We start from the raw sequence: 20,390 nt of genomic DNA, 5'->3' as shown, positions 1-20,390 counted from the left end.
AAGTTACAACTCTCGTTCACCTTTGGTTTCTCTGGAGGGGACGTTAACCTTCGCTCGGTCGGTGCAGAATGTTGTTAGACCCTTTCTTTTGCTATTCTTGCAACAGGTAGGAAATGTGTTGTTCCAAAAGGATATTGCACGCCCACACACTGCGCCTGAAAATCGACATGCTACAGTCTGGAACCGCGCGACCGCTACGGTCGCAGGTTCAAATCTTGCCTCGGGCATGGATGTGTGTGATGTCCTTAGGTTAGTTAGGTTTAAGTAGTTCTAAGTTCTAGGGGACTGATGACCTCAGAAGTTAAGTCCCATAATGCTCAGGGCCTAACTCAACGTACTCTGCAAGACATGCAGCAGCTTCCTCTGCCAGTACGATCTCCATACTTGTCTTCAGCAGAGCACGTGTGGGGTACGATGGGACGAGAAGTGATTCGTGAATATCGTCAACTGTCATCTCTTGCAGAACTACAAGAACAGGTGGATCAGGCGTGGCATATCGTGTCCCAAGGCAGTATTTGCCAAATGTACGAGCGACTGGATGTCAGAGTGAGCGCCTGCATTGTCACCTATGGGGGCTACGCTACGTACTAATGTGGGTGTTTCTGCATGGGTCGATACCTGGCTTCTCAGAACTGCCTGTGCTATAGATCTGTAAATGAAATCATTTCACGTACTTGTTGTGAACTCACAAATGGAAGTGGCGTCGGGGCGGTATTTATTATGAACCTCCAAAGAACCGTTAATGTTCTGAATATACATCATATCCCACACGTGCTCTATTGGAGACAGTCATATAGCATCCAAAACACTCTTAGATTGTTCGCTGACAGGGGTGTTGTAAACAAAATGCGCGTCGTGTCGTCACTGGATGATCGTAAGGGAATGCATAACGGTTAAGTTTACTGATATTTGGTGCACTGCATGCCATACTGAAAGGACCCAGTAGTATACGGTTACATGATTGTTCTCGAGCTTTTGAGCCTGCCACACGTGTTAAATATCTTGTAATACTACGAATATGGGAAATCAGTGCCGGCCGAAGTGGCCGTGCGGTTAAAGGCGCTGCAGTCTGGAACCGCAAGACCGCTACGGTCGCAGGTTCGAATCCTGCCTCGGGCATGGATGTTTGTGATGTCCTTAGGTTAGTTAGGTTTAACTAGTTCTAAGTTCTAGGGGACTAATGACCTCAGCAGTTGAGTCCCATAGTGCTCAGAGCCATTTGGACCATTTTTTTGGAAATCAGTGGTAGGAAAGGCGACTGGGGGACTTTGGTTTATTGGAAGGAACTTGGGAGAGTCATTGCATGTTTACCTGAAGCCATATACGAAAAGGTTGGTGCAATCGGTTCTGGAATATACTCCTTTGTCCCGAATCCTAATGTAGTAGACATGGGAAAACAAACTGCTAGAGCCGCATCACGTCAGTACACCGGAAACGAAATGGCAACATATTTGCCCCTGGAACTAAATGAGAGTCTTTGGAAGGAAAGTACGCTGGTATCGTGAAAACTTCTTAGCTGAATTTAGCGACCCATTATTCGAAAAACACTGCTTAACAATTATATTGACTCGTATCTCACATAAGTGTCATGCTAATGAAATAACAGAGATTAGGGCTCTTGAAGAGGTATGCAGACATTTTTCTGGAGTGAGTCAGAAAGTTGCTAACATACGTTTTGTAGAATAAATAATATTGCATTGTGAATTACCTCGAAGAAAATGATCTATGGATACATATCATAGATTCAGAAAATATCGTTCTGCATTCATACGAAGTAATGAGTGCCATCGACGGCTGATCTCAGATCGATTCAGTTTTTTTAGATTTTCAGAAGGCTTTTGATACAGTTTCTCAGGTGACATTTAATCGAATTGGGGACCTATGGAGCCCGCATCTCGTAGTCGTGCGGTAGCGTTCTCGCTTCCCACGCCCGGGTTCCCGGGTTCGATTCCCGGCGGGGTCAGGAATTTTCTCTGCCTCGTGATGGCTGGGTGTTGTGTGCTGTCCTTAGGTTAGTTAGGTTTAAGTAGTTCTAAGTTCTAGGGGACTGATGACCATAGATGTTAAGTCCCATAGTGCTCAGAGCCATTTGAACCGTATTTTTTGGACCTATGGAGTATCGTTTCAGTTGTGCGACTGGATTCGTGACTTTCTGTTAGAAAGGTTTCTGTTTAACAGAAAGTCATCGAGTAAAACAGAAATGATGTGTGACATCCCCCAAAGGAAATATTGTAAGTCGTCCGCTGTTCCGAATCTGTACAAGTGATTTACGATAGAACTTCAGCTCCCGTCTTAGGCTGTTTACAGGTGATAAATTTTTTATGGTGGTAAGTTCCTATGGGACAAAACTACTGAGGTCATCGGGCTTACACACTACTTGATCTAACTTACTCTAAGGACAACACACACCCCCACGCCTAAGGGAGGACTCGAACCTCCGACGAGGGGAGGGGGGGGGGGGGGGCGAGGAGCCGCGCGAACCATGGCAAGGAGCCTCAGACCACACGGTTGTTTATCGGTTATGCTGTCACTTACCGCCTAGTATAGTCATCAGAAGATCAAAACCAATTGAAAAATTATTTAAACAAGATATCTGTATGGTGCGAAAAGTATTCATTGATCCTAAACGAGGAAAAGTATGAGATCGTCCACAGGAATACTAAAATGAATCAGTTAAATTTCGGCTACACGGTAAATCAATAAAATCTAAAGGGTGTCAGTTCAACTAAATATCTAGAAATTAGAATTACGATAACTTAAACTTGTAAGATCAGATGGACAATGTCGTGGGGAAGCAAACCGAGCACTGCGTTGTACATCTACATCTACATTTATACTCCGCAAGCCACCCAACGGTGTGTGGCGGAGGGCACTTTACATGCCACTGTCATTACCTCCCTTTCCTGTTCCAGTCGCGTATGGTTAGCGGGAAGAACGACTGCCGGAAAGCCTCCATGCGAGCTCTAATCTCTCTAATTTTACATTTGTGATCTCCTCGGGAGGTATAGGTAGGGGGGAGCAATGTATTCGATACCTCATCCAGAAACGCCCCCTCTCGAAACCTGGACAGCCAGCTACACCGCGATGCGGAGCGCCTCTCTTGCAGAGTCTGCCACTAGAGTTTGCTAAACATCTCCGTAACGCTATCACGCTTACCAAAATAACCCTGTGACGAAACGCGGCGCACTTCTTTGGATCTTCTCTATCTCCTCTGTCAACCCGACCTGGTATGGATCCCACACTGATGAGCAATACTCAAGTATAAGTCGAACGAGTGTTTTGTAAGCCACCTTCTTTGTTTACGGACTACATTTTCTAAGGACTCTCCCAACGAATCTCAACCTGGCACCCGCCCTACCAACAATTAATTTCGTATGGAATATTGGTGGAATACTTAGAGGAAGCTGCAACTGCATTAGAGACTGCTTATACTACACTTTTCCGTTCTGTGCTAGAGTATTGGTGTGCCGTATGGGATTCTAAACGGACAGATTTGACGCAGGATATCGAAAAAGTTCAAAGAGGGACAGCTCTTTTTTATTATCTTGAAGTGAGTGTGACGGATATGCTATGCGTGTTAGGGTGGCAATCAATGAAACAAAGGCTCTTTTCGTTACGGAGACCTCTGTTCACGAAATTTCTAAAACCAAATTTCTCTTCCGAATTAGAAAACATTTCGTTAACGCTCACCTACATAGGGAGAAGACAGAAAAGGACTTGGAAGAGTAGTTGAACGGAATGGACAGTGTCTTGAAAGGAAGATATATGGACAGTGTCTTGAAAGGAAGATATAAGATGAACATCAACAAAAGCAAAACGAGGATAATGGAATGCAGTCGAATTAAGTCGGGTGATGCTGAGGGAATTAGATTAGGAAATGAGACATTTAAAGTAGTAAAGAAGTTTTGCTATTTGAGGAACAAAAAACTGATGATGGTCGAAGTAGAGAAGATATAAAAGGTAGACTGGCAATGGCAAGGAAAGCATTTCTGAAGAAGAGAAATTTGTTAACATCGAGTATAGATTTAAGTGACAGGAAGTCGTTTGTGAAAGTATTTGTATCGAGTTTAGCCATGTATGGAAGTGATACATGGACGATAAATAGTTTGGACAAGAAGAGAATAGAATCTTTCGCAGTGTGGTGCTACAGAAGAATGCTGAAGATTAGATGGGTAGATCACATAACTAATGAGGAGGTATTGAATAGAATTAGGGAGAACAGGAATTTGTGGCCCAACTTGACAAGAAGAAGAGACCGATTGGTTGGACTTGTTCTGAGGCATCAAGGGATCACAAATTTAGCATTGGAGGGCAGCGTGGAGGGTAAAAATCGTAGAGGGAGACCAAGAGATGAATACACCAAGCAGATTCAGAAAGATGCAGGTTGCAGTAAGTACTGGGAGATGAAGAAGCTTGCACAGGATAGGGTAGCATGGAGAGCTGCATCAAACCAGTCACAGGACTGAAGACCACAACAACAACAACATAGGGAGAAATGATCGTCATAATAAAATGAGAGAAATCAGAGTTCGCACGGAAAGACTGAAACGTTCTTATTTCCCTTACGCTGTTAGATTGTGGGACAGTACAGAAATAGTATGAACGCGTTTCGACGATGTCGGCCACTCAAATGTGAAATGGAGAGCAGTCATGTAGACGTCGACGCAGATGTATACTGAAACAGCGAGTTATTCTCACATAATTTCTAGATAAGAAATTAAATAATGTGACACGCCGAATGTTCATTTGCGTGAATTTCACGTTTTCAATTAGGAACATAAAATTATTTTAGTTTCCTGTCCTAGTGGATGGTGAACTTAGAAAAACGTAAAACGCTCAAATGTCACTGATTTAAAAGTAGTAGCATCGTAAACTCGTTTTCTTTCCATACGAAGAAAGTTCAATATGGTGGTTATATACTACAATCATTTAAAATGTGGTGAAAGTACCTCATATTTTGATATACGATGTGGAGTTGTTGCGTAACAGTGTAACCATGTAAAGATTGACTAATAATTTCTCCACAATAAAATTCGAATCAAAACTAAAAGTGAGTTTCTTGTTGAGCATGTGCTGAATTAGCCACATGTTAGAGCTCACTAATCAATGACCGAGGAGGCTGATCAACATGTAGTTTGTTTACAATTTATCCTGGTAATCTCACTGTAACACATTTTACACTATACGCTATACGAGCAATGGTATAATTTAAAACGTTGAACGTTTCAGTATTCACGACGTGAAGTAATTTTGCCGTATTGGAACTGAATATTTTCCACATGTCCGTCTTTTTTTTTGTTTTTTTTTTTTCGTTTTTTGTTTTTGGCTGACCGAAGTGAGTGTAAGAGGAGATATAATCGAAGCAGAATTCGTTGAAGTTGTAAAATACCTTTCGGTCAAACGTAATAACTAGCTAGACATTACGGTGATAATCCATTGCCGGCCGCGGTGGTCTCGCGGCTCTAGGCGCTGAGTTTGGAACCGCGCGACTGCTACGGTCGCAGGTTCGAATCCTGCCTCGGGCATGGATGTGTGTGATGTCCTTAGGTTAGTTAGGTTTAAGTAGTTCTTAGTTCTAGGGGACTGATGACCACAGATGTTAAGTCCCATAGTGCTCAGAGCCATTTGAACCATTTTTTGATAATCCATTGAACTAACTAAACAGTGTCAGGTCTTTTTGAAGCGCTCCTACAGCTATCCTATGAGGACGTCCTGTCGGTCGTGAAGTTTGTTTGCTCAAATATGTTGTCCAGTGTCTTACTTTTCTGCCCTCAGCGCTCAGTGAGGACGTAAAGATTCCTAGAAAATAGTGTGACCTTCCAAGTATGAAGTGCTGACGAGAGCTTTCGCCTGATTTCTTACAGCCCACATAACGTAACTGTCAAACATTCATTTCTTCATGACAATTCTCGGTCGCGCAATTCAGGAACAACGAAGACGCTCCTGCAATGTTTTCAATGGAAACTGTTAAATCACTCACCATACAGCTCTGACTTAGCTCAGATATTTATCTCTTCACTCACATGAACTACTGGCCATGAGGACAGACGTTTGGCGCAGACGACTAGCTGATGACCAGCATGCTATTGGAAAGTTGGTACCACGCTACGACACATGTCCAAGTCGGAACGGCAGCTACGCAGACAAGTGGCTTTTATAAGTTTCACTGTAGTTTCTACAGGGTCAACATTAAGAAAACCGACAAGCTACAGGGACGGTTCCTGACTGCAACTGGAGGTTAACAGATCCTATGAACATGTGTCCGGAAATGCATCGTTGCCACGGCAGATGGCGCTGACGAATGTCAGTTCCACTGACCACGTGACGTGTGTTTCTTATGATTTGCAGGCTGTGTGATTGGCACGGCTTACCACGGACACTAGCAGCGTTTTCTAAGTAGCAGAATGGTCCGGTATTCATATCGGGAACAAGCTGAGATGGTGTTAGTGAGAGGCCCAGCAGGTGAAAACGGTCGAGAGGCAACGCGGCTATACCAAAACTAATACTCCACGGACTCAAGCCCTTTCTGTAGGACATTGAGACGAAGCATAGAACGAGCTTCAAATCTGGTGTACGTATAGTCCGCCACCTCTGCAGGTTCGTCTGTATACACACACGTCCAAAAGGGGATTGAAATGCTGTGTGGTGTGGTTGGTATCGGTGAGGGCACTTATTTTATTGCAGCCGTACTGCCTCTCGACCGTTCCATCTGCTTAGCCCTACATAAACACCATCTCGACTTGTTCCCGACATTAATAGCGGACCATTCTGCTGCTTACAGTACGCTGTGTCAATCACATAGCCTGAAGCACAAGCAACACACGGCACGGGGTCAGCGGAACTGTCATTCACCACCGCCATCTACGGTGGCAACGATGCATTTCCGGACACGTGTTTATACAACTTTTTTCCTTCACTTCCTGCCAGGAATCCGTCCTTGTAGTTTGTCGGTGTCGTTGATGTTCACCCTGTATTTAGCAATTAATCGGAGACTGGGAAAAAAAAATATAGCCCTCGAAAGATCTCAGTCCAAACATCGATGTTCGTTCAGTTTCGTCATCATGTTTGATATAGTCTGCACATTAGGAGAAACGTATGTTTATTTGCATAATCATGTTTGCTATAGTTTGCACATTAAGAGACGCAACGTGCACTGTAGCCAGTAGACTTTTTCCAGGTGCAGAAATATTTTCAGGTACAGAAATAGACAGCTTGCCAGAGATTGCTGAGTCCAGAGACTCCGACATTTCGATGAAATCTGAATAGCAAAGTAGCAGCAAATTTTTTTTCTGAATGAATTTTAAAGTACTCAGTGTGTAGCAAGCAGCATTGTATGTCTGTTAATGCTGAACACTAATCAGCCAGCGAAACTGTGATTTGCCAAGAGCATCATCTACTAATGTATTTCTCTGCCTGCGACACGTCCACTGATCTGTTTCTCTCTCCGTATTCTACAGCAGTCAGATGTAGCTTCCTGCCTCGGGTACAGTAAACAACGGACAGTGTCATTTATTACTTTTAATGTCAAAATTCATTGAAGACCAGGCAAAGTAAGCTTATTTCGTTTATTTCTCAATTTCTTCTTTACACTGAATTATCTTTATATCGATGGGAGGGGGTCAGCAGTTCCGGCATTCGCCTTACAACCAAGGGAAACCTCCCGAAAACCCTGGTCGGAACTGAGGGACCATGCTGTCATGCAGAGGCGTCGTCCTCGGAGGTAACGGTGCGTGGCAGACGTGAAGAGTGGGTGGAGTGGGTAGAGTCGCTCCTGCGTAGTGTGGCCGACGCGTAGCGTAGAGTCGCCGATGTGTAGCAAGGAGTCACAGATGCGTAGAGTCGTAGATGCGTGGCAACCACTTGTCGCCTCGACGCTGCACCTTCTCTTGCAGACTCCGTGCGCCCACTCGTCCACGCCGTACGCCCACTCGTCTGCGGCCTCGACTTCCCGAAGCTCTGAACCTGCAACATGACCTGCGCACAGCCTGAAAAGGCCGGCAGCAAAACCTTAAAAGGTCGGCAGGCCTCAGCAGGATACAGGGCCCGTCAGGCCTACGCGTGGCGCGGCCTGTCCTAGGAGGACCAACGACGGGCCAAGCCAGAGCTTAACTCGGCCGAGACATATCGCAAACTCGTGGACGCATAGCGTAGACTTTTGGACGTGTGGCGAAGTCACGGATGCGAAGCGTGCCGTAGTCTCGTGGACGTGCAGCGTAGACTCCTGGTTGCGAAGCGTAGACTCGTGGTTGCGAAGCGTAGACTCGTGGGTGCGAAGCGTAGACTCGTGGGTGCGAAGCGTAGACTCGTGGGTGCGAAGCGTAGACTCGGGTTCGCGCAGTGTACGGTCCCAGTCGAGTTGGACGGATGTGAAGAGTACAGACACGTAGCACTTCCAGACTGGTAATCCTAGACACACAGTCGTAGACATATAGCTCCAGACACTGACAGACGTACAACTCCAGACACGTAAGTCACAGATGTGTAGCCACTGCCAGCGTGAAGTCTTGCAGACGTGTACAGTCGCAGATCACGAAAGTCTCAGATGAGAAGAGTCGCAGGTGAGAAGAGCCACAGAAGTGAAGAGTCGCAGACGAGTATTCGCCGACGCACCTGTGGGGAGACGTACTTACCTATACTTACGTGAGAAGTTCTCGCAGTGCAAAGCTGCCGTCACCTCGTGTTGCTCTCTCCTGCTGCTGAAGTCGTCTGAATTTCAGGGACAGCGCGTCTCCTTATATAGCCACTATGCTTTGTTGAGCTGCATTTCCGAGGAAACCGTCTGCGCACGGTATTGTTGCCCCAGCCCTAGCTAACATTATAGTAATCGGCAATGCGGATTGTGCATCCTTGCAGTAATTTTTGTAAAGATGCACTCTGTCCCAACGTTTCTGAGAACGCCGTTTGCAGCTGTTTTGAAATTTTAAAGTAACGATTTGCACCCCATAAGACAACGACAGAAATGAATTTTTGGATCTTGATTCTCATAATAATTTTACGACAGTTACTAGGCTTTTGATGCTGGAAACTGAAAACTTCCATCCACGCTCGTCTGAAAATCTTATCGTCTGACTCTTTTGGTTGACTGCGAATGAAATGATTAGTAATATTTGTGAAATGAAATGTCTCACCGTTATTTAGAATTTCGTCTCTGTTTGTATTTCGTTTCATTTTGAAACTGTGCTACTGTGGACATGGGTGTGTCAATACATTCACGGATTTCTATCAGATCGTTCGGAATTTCGGTGTATGAGATGTTGTACTAAGAAGTCCAACGCTATACCATGGAAACGGCATTATCTAGCTCATGTAGAAGGAATGTAACGCTTTGCGATGACTGTATAATAAAGCCAGAGATGCAAGGGCATCATTAGATAGAATTTCTATGAAAATAGTGGATAAATTTGTTGTTTTATATGACTTTGACAAATGCACATCGTTAGGGAGTTTTGGCTCTACAGTAACACCATAAAACGGAAAGAGCCATCAGATATTGTCTGCTGTTTTCTTTGGCCTCTTCCGAAAATGGGTGAATGATCGCGAAATCGCTAACTGTCGTAAATGAGTTGGATGTCCACAACTTACTGGCGAAAATGGGCGTTGACCACCTTGTAAAGCAGAACACGTAGCAGTCTGAGACAGATCTTCCAGATAGTAACAGACTGGGTGTGGTACAATATTTTTTTTTTTTACTTGCAAATCATGGAATCTATTAAATAACAGCGACGACCTAGTCAGAATTTACTCGCTCGATAAATAAGTCATAGGGTAGAGGCAACTGGTTGCCGCATCACCCCGTGGGAAACGCTGAAATTTTTAGTCCCTCGCATTCGGGAGGATGACGGTTCAAACCCACGTCCGCCCGTCCTAATTTATGTGTCCCGCGATTTCCCTAAACCGCTTCAGGTAAATGCCAAGATGGTTCCTTTGAAAGGGCACGGCCGACTGCCTTCCCTAATCCGATGGGACCGATGACCTCACTGTTTAGCCCTCCCCTCAACTCTACCAACCAACTAACCATCTAATCCCTGCGTGTGCATTACTTTCTTAAATCAGCATCGAAGCTGTGGTCAGAGTCAATACTATCTCTAATAAAATGCCACCACAGAACAGGCAAACCATTTCTTCATAATCCAGAAGGATTAAGTGACCTGTTCGTAAATTTATAGTACAACGTATCTCCTAATACACACCAAAGACTTCAGGACAGAACAGCCTCAGTGGTATTTTCAATAACTCTGACAAACAGGAAAGAAATGCTTGCAGAGTTGAAACTGTAAGGGCTTGTCGTTAATCGTTCACGGACAAGACAAAGTTTGGAGTCTGAATCCGATCTGCCACACAGTTTCAGTGCGTCAAGAAGTTTAATAACCGTGTTGTGATGCATAGACGTAGTTCTTAGATCTTGATACAAATGTTAACGGTACTATTGTAATTTACGCGATTACGAAAAATTAAGAAAGCAGGTGTTGACAGATGTGAAAATTACCGAACTATCAGTTTAATAAGTCACAGCTGCAAAATACTAACGCGAATTCTTTACAGACGAATGGAAAAATTGGTAGAAGCCGACCTCGGGGAAGATCAGTTTGGATTCCGTAGAAATGTTGGAACACGTGAGGCAATACTGATCCTACGACTTATCTTACAATAAAGATTGAGGAAAGGTAAACCTACGTTTCTAGCATTTGTAGACTTAGAGAAAGCTTTTGACAATGTTGACTGGAATACTCTCTTTCAAATTCTGAAGGTGGCAGGGTAAAATACAGGGAGCAAAAGGCTATTTACAATTTGTATAGAAAGCAGATGGCAGTTATAAGAGTCGAGGGACATGAAAGGGAAGCAGTGGTTGGGAAGGGAGTGAGACAGGGTTGTAGCCTCTCCCCGATGCTATTCAATCTGTATACTGAGCAAGCAATAAAGGAAACAAAAGAAAAGTTCGGAGTAGGCATTAAAATCCATGGAGAAGAAATAAAAACTTTAAGGTTCGCCGATGACACTGTAATTCTGTCAGAGGCAGCAAAGGACTTGGAAGAGCAGTTGAACGGAATGGACAGTGTCTTGAAAGGAAGATATATGATGAACATTAACAAAAGCAAAACGAGGATAATGGAATGTAGTCGAATTAAGTCGGGTGATGCTGAGGGAATTAGATTAGGAAAAGAGACACTTAAAGTAGTGAAGCAATTTTGCTATTTGGCGAGCAAAATAACTGATGATTTTCGAAGTAGGGAGGATATAAAATGTAGACTGGCAATGGCAAGGAAAGCGTTTCTGAAGAAGAGCAATTTGTTAACATCGAGTATAGTTTTAAGTGTCAGGAAGTCGTTTCTGAAAGTATTTGTATGGAGTGTAGCCATGTATGGAAGTGAAACATGGACGATAAATACTTTGGACAAGAACAGAATAGAATCTTTCGAAGTGTGGTGCTACAGAAGAATGCTGAAGATTAGATGGGTAGATCACATAACTAATGAGGAGGTATTGAATAGGATTGGGGAGAAGAGGAGTTTGTGGCACAACTTGACTAGAAGAAGGGATCGGTTGGTAGGACATGTTCTGAGACATCAGGCGATCACCAATTTAGTTCTGGAGGGCAGCGTGGAGGGTAAAAATCGTAGAGGGAGACCAAGAGATGAATACACTAAGCAGATTCAGAAGGATGTAGGCTGCAGTAGGTACTGGGAGATGAAGAAGCTTGCACAGGATAAAGTATCATGGAGAGCTGCATCAAACCAGTCTCAGGACTGAAGACCACAACAACAACAACAACGAAAGATGGGTAATTACAGCTTTTACGTCAGAAGTAATCAAAAATAGTAATTTTTGTTCATACTTTGCCACACATCAATTTAGATAAATCCTCTGATTTTAACAATAAATGTGTGAAAAAACTTTTATAGATTGATGCATTTGTTCAGACACTTGGCTAGGATAGCTTATTCCCTGTTATTATTATTCTTGGTATCAGAAAAAAAAAATAATAACGAAGATCGGCATTCAACGCTCCGTCGTCAACGACGAATTCTTTGGAAGTAAGCGAGATTGGGATGTAACGTACCGCCTAGGAGGAGGTTATTATAGAAACGTCAGCTCTCGCAGTACATGGATCCGCATGGAAATATGCCTTGCTCTTCTCGGCAGAACAGTGCCGGGTTTCACGTTAATGGCTCAGGGTAACCGTGGGACACATTAATCAGGCTGACCAGACTGAGATTTCAACCGCAATCTTTCCGAATGCCAACCCACTGATTCTACTAATGCACCATTGTAGTTCTCCTCGGTGAAACCACAGCTCCCACAACACTAAATCACGCAAAAAACAAATGAAATATATTTGGTGAATATTTTGACCGAATTACTTATGTAACGGTGTTCTCCACGATCGTCAAAACAACAGGGGAGGGTCATATACTTGGAGGATACTGTACCTAGGAAAACCTTTTTTTTCCTGGACGGTGTTTCAGTCTAGTCACTGCTTTTAGAATCACACGAGGGAATGCGCACTGGAAACCGCCATAAGCAGATTCCGGCTTTTTCTAATGTTACTCTGCAGATAAGTGATAGGAGAATCCTACAAGCAAGCCGATCGTGGATTTAAATTGCTAACAATAACTTACAGAAGAACGGAAAGGAAATATGACCACCAGTTAGGCATTAGAAAAGGCAGGGAAAGACACGAATCAGCAATTCTGACTTTTCCCTTGCTACTGGAAGCAAGACTTAAGGAAAATGAAGACATATTAATTGGATTTATCGATATAGAAAAAGCGCTCAAAGGCCTGCCGGTGTGGCCGAGCGGCTCTAGACGCTTCAGTCTGGAACCGCGCGACCGCTACGGTCGGAGGTTCGAATCCTGTCTCGGGCATGGATGTGTGTGACGTCCTTAGGTTAGTTAGGTTTAAGTAGTTGTAAGTTCTAGGGGACTGATGGCCTGAGATGTTAAGTCCCATAGTGCTAAGAGCCATTTGAGCCTTTTTTTTTTTTTTTTTTTTTTTTTTGAATGGTGCAAGATGTGAGTTATAAGGAAATACGGGTAATATATAAGCGTCAGTCAAATGACAAACAGACAGGTGGAAGAAAGTACGTAAACTGGTTATTGATTCTAAGGTAATCGCCTTAGCTCTTAATACATTTGTCGCTCTGTCAGACAAGATGGCCAGTGCCGCCATTGAAAAATGTTTGCGGTTGCCTGCGGAACCACGACTGTACCCAAGCGTGCACCTCTTTTTCCGAAGCAAATAGACAGACGCAAATGTCTTTCTTCACGGCTCCAAAATTATAGAAACTGCATGGACAGAGATCGGGGCTTGTGTAAAGGCTTCCAAGCGAAACTTCTACAGCTTAGATGAACTGTATTCGGAGTTGCAAGTACGGACAACCACCAGCTGTATAAGGGAATAACGACAACGAATATTTGTGTCGGACCGGTACTGCAGCCCAGTGTTTCCTCTTTACGCGATCGGTCACCTTAACCGCGACTCACGCTCAGAACCAAACTTCCATATGTTGCCGATCCTGCGTCACAACTTGTACTCGTGTAAGGTGGCTCTAATTTCGCACCTTACAAGCACTCATCCACATACTTTGCCGTGAACTGCAATCACAATTAGGTATCATTCGATAGGTTGTACATCGTATATATGAATATTTAAAGAAGACTGACATTGTCACGTACGCCTTGTAAATAATTGTTAACGCTTTTTGCATGAAAAGTGACAGATTGTCTTCATTATCAGAACGGCGTAATGAATGATTGCCTATGCTAGAAGAGGTTGGAACGCCAGTGGAGATGAAACGGTAGACAGAACTCAAGCTCTAGGTGGAAGGCCCGCACAGGTGTTGGTCCTGCTTAAACACAGAAAGTAGTTAGACGGACATCGTGGCACCTGAGCTCTGGAGCACAATAGGGTGACGGCCGGCTGCTATTGTATCAGGACTGGAGGAACTCTGCAAATCTTGGACGCAGGTGAGAGGAACGAAGAAGCGGCACCTCATAAACCACGCAGGCTGTGTTATTTCCAAGGATTTTTACTCAGAAGCGTACCATTGTACGAGTATAGGTTTTTCCTTGCAAACTTTCCGCGCTGGACGTCAAAAGAATAAAATATGGTTGGTCAGCTTTCGGAAGAATCTGTAGAGAGTTTCCGTGGTTTCGGGAATATGATTGGTTTTCGGAATTACGAGGGTGGGGATCTGTGCCTTGCTGGGAAGCCAGCGGTAGAGAGACGAGGTCTTGTGTTGTGAGCGCCCGTGTGTGACGGTCGCTCGGTATCAGCTTTTGTCGGTACAGACGGACTTGCTGTCTTTGCTCTCAGGATAGTTTACAGTTAGAACAGTTAGGCACTGTACTGTTGCGAACCTATACGATTCTAGACTTCACCTCCGGGTTATAAGTCGTCGTTGAGTAAGCAGTGTTCACTAATTGAGAGCACTCCCTCTGCCTATACTTACGTTGAGACGTTATCTGAGCTCCGTCCTTGTGGCTGGGAGTTCGCGTTTCTCGTCTGTAGAACACAGAGAGGAGAAGACAGTATTACAGTGTATTAGTCAGAGGACCGCCTTCTGCCGTCCTAGTGTTTGAAAGAATTTTATTTTGTGGCTGGAATTCTTCCACCGGCGCAGACGTGTACGAGAACCAGCACGCCGACGCACCAGACGCAGTACATACATTGATATCGCTAATTGCTTCGGCTTATTAGAGGCTACAGAGGTTAAACAGCTGTGATCACGTTAGTTTATTTCCACTGAGGCTCTACACCACCGTAGATCATCTTTGAAAGTAGTGTCTTCTAGTGTTTGGTTGTCAGTCATTTCGCGTTAGAGATATTAGACCGCACAGTCACAATAAGGGCCGGAGTTGGTCAACTGATTAATAATTTTAGTTAGGAAATATAAGCAATTGTACTTTAAGGGTTGATTTTAAACAATAATAAATATATATTGAACAACAACGTTTATCATCTAGTAGTATTAGTTGCCTTCATCATTCATTTATGTTTAGATTGTAATTAATATGTTAAAAATAGCATTAAGAGCTCCTAAGGTTGCTTCAGGGGATAGTCAGACAGGGACAAATCATCATTTTAGCGTTTATTATTTGCCGTTGCGCAGATTCATTTTTACACCCACCTGCAGTAGCGTCTTGGAATCGTACACACTTTATGTAATTCCCATACGGGACAGGACATTTTATTTGAAAGTCGCTGCCCGTTATCGGTGGATAGATGCGATATTGCATTGCCTGATTTGTTAAGAAGAACGATGCAGTGTTCCTCTGGACATGCAGGCCTGAGTTGTTAAGAAGAACGATGCAGTGTTCCTCTGGACATGCAGGCACGCGTGTTCGAAGGAACACTGCATCGTTTTTCTTACCAACGAACGCACCGCACATCGTATTCCATAGCGTAGTCCAAACAACAGGCACGGCAGCTCCAAAAAACTCATGATGTCATTTCTGTTTGACTGCAAGGGCACGCTTCTAATTTTTCTGGAACATGGCGCTAGAATAAACCCTCAGCGGTATGTGGACAAAAAACAAAAACTGAAGCACACAATCAAATCTAAACGCCCAGCGATGTTGACGGACAATATCATACTGTTCCAGGATAAAGCCCGCCGACATGTTGCCAAGGCTGTGTCGACTACGATGTTTAAAACCTATAATGTATAAATCGCACATTATCTATGTTTGGTAAATATTGCCGTGACATGAAATGCATGAAACCTCTACAAAAAAAATTTCATAAACAAAAAAGCATCAACATTTATCAACACAGCTATGAAAGCTATACAACACTGCTCGCGAGTTGTGCCATAACTGAGCTCCGATTACACACAGCAAAGCTGCCAGACTGTAGCTGCGGCGCTCATGAAGTCTTGAAACAACCAAATTGCCTTAGACTAACCAGAAGAACGGTTTTCTAAACCACGACCAAAGCGTCTCTGGGTAATAATCAAGGCCACCAAGAACTTCTTGCGCGGATTCAACGAGATACACCGGGGCTCACAACCTGGTACAGACAACCTAAACCAGTAGGATCACTCACGGTTGACGACACGGTGCCAGGAAAACAAACACGTCCAGGACGTGGAAACAGTGTCCTCCGGTAGGCTGGCCACCGTCGACAGTCCTTAGAGATTGAAAGGTGCTAGTGGAAGAAGGCTGCCGGCCGGTATGGCTGAGCTGTTCCAGGCACTTCAGTCTGGAACCGCGCGACTGGTACGGTCGCAGGTTCGAATCCTGCGTCGGGACTGGATGTGTGTGATGTCCTTAGGTTAGTTAGGTTTAAGTAGTTCTAAGTCTAGGGGACTGATGCCCTCAGATGTTAAGTCCCATAGTGCTCAGAGCCATGTGAACCATTTGAAGAAAGTTGCTGCTGTAACTCCATGGCAAGCAGCTTCGTTAGGAAGCGCCACCGTCGGATCCCCTACAGCACAGCTGCACAACGCGCTCGGCATAGGCACCCGCGGGCTTTCGAGTGCATCGCAACGGTGACGGCTTTGAGTCGGCACAAACGTGAAGAGTCTACTGAGTACAGAGTATAAGTACAATCATAGATATATGGAATAGATATTATTCGGTAGTCAGTTTACTATCTACACTGTTGTTATTGTAGTGGTCTTGAGTCCAGAGACTGGTGTAATGCAACTCTCCATGCTACTCCGTCCTCTGCAAGCTTCTTCATCTCCCAGTACCCATTGCAACCTACAGCCTTCTGAATCTGTTTAATGTATTCATACCTTGGTCTCCGTTTACAATTTTTACCCTCCGCGCTTCCCTCCAGTAGTAATTTGATGGTTCTTTGATGCCTCAGAACGTGTCCTACTAACCGACCCGTTCTTCTAGTCAAGTTGTGCCACAAATTTCTCTTCTCCCCAATACTATTCAGTACCTCCTCAGTAGTTACGTGATCTACCCATTTAATCTTCAGCATTCTTCTGTAGCACCACATTTCGAAAGCTTCTATTCTCTACACTGACGGAAAAAAAGATCACAACACCAAGATTGAGTTGAGCGATATGAACGAAAGTTGGTAAGCATGCATTACATCTGAAAGATGATGTCGATTCAAATACTACGCCAGTCGCATTAGAATGGCACTAGTATCGCCACAGTAAGGATGTAAATCAGGTTTGCTTTAAATACACGCTGTAACGGTCGTCAGCGTTAGTTATCTTTGAGACAGGACGTGGTGAGTTGATGTTAGTAAAGAACGCCTTTAAGGCAACAAAGACACCATTATCAACACGTCACTGAGTTTGATTACACGTAATAGGGGCGCGAGAAGCTGAATGTTCCTTCTACGATATTGCCGAAAGACTTTGGCAGGAATGTAGCCACTGTGGATTATTGCTGGCAGCGGTGGTAACGAGAATGTACGGCGGCAAGAAGATCGGGCTCCGGACGGCCGCGTGGTACTACCGAGAGGGAAGACCATCGTAGTCCGCATGGGGCTCTCACGCATCATTTTGCATATGCAGCAGCAATTTGAGCAGCTGTTGACGCCACAGTCACACAACGAACTGTTGCAGTTCGATTCTTGAAGGATAGGTAACGTGCATTCCTTTGACACCAAATCGCCGACATTTGAGACTTCGGTGGTATCAGTCTGGAGCTCATTGGAGGGCCGACTCGAGGTTTGTTTTGTTTTCCGATGAAAGCTGGTTCTTCCGCGGTGCCAGTGATAAGCGTGTGTTGGTTCGGAGGAGGACAGCTCAGGTCTACAACCGACCTGCCTGTGTGCTAAACACACCGGACCTACATTTGGTGTAATGTTCTGGGGTGGGATTTCGTATAACAGCAGAAGCTCTTTCGTGGTTATCCGAAGGCAATTTTGCACGTCAGTCTGGTGACTCGATCTGTTGTGCTATCATTCGTGAATAGCATTCCAGTGGTTGTTTTCTGGCGGGATAACGCATGCCGACATACAGCTGTTCTATCCCAACATGCTCCACACAGTGTCGACATGTTGCCATTGCCTGCTCGATCATATCTGTATCCAATCGAGTACAGATGGGACATCGTCAGACGACAACTGCAGCGTCATCTAAAAACAGCATTAACCGTCTTGTTCGACCAAGTGCAACAGGTATGGAACCCCATTCCACAAACTGACACCCAGCTCCTGTACAACACAATGCACGCACGTTTGGCTGCTTGCATTCAACATTCTGGCTGTGGCAGCGGTTATTAATGTACGAGCATTTCACATTTGCGATGTCTTATCTCGCGCCTACATTAACCTGTCATCTATTGTTAATCAGTTAAATATGTTACCTAGAGAAATGCATTTCTGAAATTTCATTACTCTCCATTAATTATTTTCCGTTGTTTCGATTGTTTTTAATTGGTGTATATTCTGTCTCATAGTTAGACAACCTCACTCATTCCATAAATACTGCACTTAAGCACAGGTACGTTGTGCATTTTGCACCTCTATAAGTGCTTCAGAGTGTCAAGTGCTAGGACTATATACACTGCTGGCCACCGTAAATGCAACACCCTGAAGGAAGCATCCGAATCAAGTGAAATTTACACCATGGGTTTGCAGCGATGAGATATGCAACTGATTAGAATTTCAGCGCAGACGCACATCACGCACGCCTGTGGCACCACCTCATAGCGCCATTTAAGGCTTGGCGATTTCGACGAGTGTACGTTCGGCACGTGTGTTTACCTTGTGCTTGTTTCACAAAACGATCAGTTATGCCTCGTAGACAACAGCGAACATCGTTTGATCAAGTATCCGAGTTCTACAGAGGAAGGATAGTGGCTTACCGAGATTGTGAATTATCATACAGAGAAATCGCTAGTCGTGTTGGACGAAACCAAACAACTGTAATGCGGATATGTGACCGTTGGATGCAGGAGGGTACGATGGACCGACGTGGTCGATCATATTCACCTCGGTGACCCACTGCTCGTGCTGATAGGCAAATTGTGCGCATGGCAGTGACAGATCGCTCAGTGACATCCCGAACCACAGCACAGCACATTGTGTCTGTAACGCATCATCCAGTGTCTGCGCGTACCATTCGACGCCGTTTACAGCAGAGTGGTCTGTCCGCAAGACGTCCATTGCTTCGTCTACCATTGACGCAGAACCACAGACGTCTCCGTCGCCAATGGTGTGATGACAGACGGATGTGGACGGCAGAATGGAATGACGTTGTCTTTACTGATGAGGCACGCTTCTGTCTGCAGCACCACGATGGTCGGATTCGACTGTGGAGACACCGTGGAGAGAGGATGCTGGGCAGCTGCATTATGCACCGCCACACTGGTCTTGCACCGGGTATTATGGTATGGGGCGGTATTGGATATTACTCTCGCACACCTCTAGTACGCATTGCCGGTACTTTAAATAGACGGCGCTACATATCCGAGGTGCTGGAGCCAGTTGCCCTTCCTTACCTTCAGGGCTCGGCCACAGCCATATTTCAACAGTATAAATGCGCGACCACACGTGGCACGCATTGTCCAAAGGTTCTTCGTCAATAGCCAGATTGAATTGCTTCCCTGGCCGGCTGGCTCTCCGGATCTTTCGCCGATAGAAAACATGTGGTCCATGGTTGCTCAACGAGTGACCCAGATTACTACATCCCCAGCTGCCACACCAGATGATCTTTGGCAACGTGTGGAAGCTGCTTGGGCTGCTGTACCCCAGGAACACATCCAACGTCTCTTTGACTCAATGCCGAGACGTGTGGTAGCGGTGATCTTCAACAATGGCGGCTACTGTATAAATTTACACTCTGACTGCGAGATTTGTCCAGCACCCAGCATGCGCTTTACAGCTGTTGCTTGTAACAAAGATGTTGACAGAAAGATATGGCACAGAGATATAATTTGTTCTTCTTTACGTGCATTGAAGTCGATATAAGGGCAAATATTTTAATCAGACTGGCGATAGCATGATAGCACAAAATAAAATAAATAAATAAGTAAATTACTACAAGAACAAACTTCAAGTGATCTGATATCTTATTTCTATTTGTAAATCTGAAGATGAACCTGAAAAGGTTCGAAAACCGGTTTATGGAATAAAACATAATTATTGAAAAAAGTGACTGGTTGCAGTTTTGTATAACTTATTTACATTGTACATATAGACCGAAACCAGTAATACAGGGAGTCCGAAAAGTCTTTCCCTGATTACATAAATTGATAACTCAGGCTAGAAGTAAGATACAAATACGAAACTTGTGTCGAATTGTTTACAACTATCAAAGTTTTTTTTCTGTTTTAGGTTCGCAGTACGTAAGTAGTGGAGGAGGTGCAGTGCCCAAGAAGCCATGTTAACCAATCCGGAGAAGGCACAGCTATCACGTATTGAGGTCGATGACGGTTATCTCAGACGAATTGCCTTTTCCGACGAAGCGACCTTTTT

The sequence above is a fragment of the Schistocerca serialis genome, chromosome 2 (genome assembly GCF_023864345.2).
Source record: "Schistocerca serialis cubense isolate TAMUIC-IGC-003099 chromosome 2, iqSchSeri2.2, whole genome shotgun sequence".
Classification (NCBI taxonomy): domain Eukaryota; kingdom Metazoa; phylum Arthropoda; class Insecta; order Orthoptera; family Acrididae; genus Schistocerca; species Schistocerca serialis.
The sequence above is the reverse complement of the archived record's forward strand: the minus strand, read 5'-3'. Positions refer to the sequence as shown.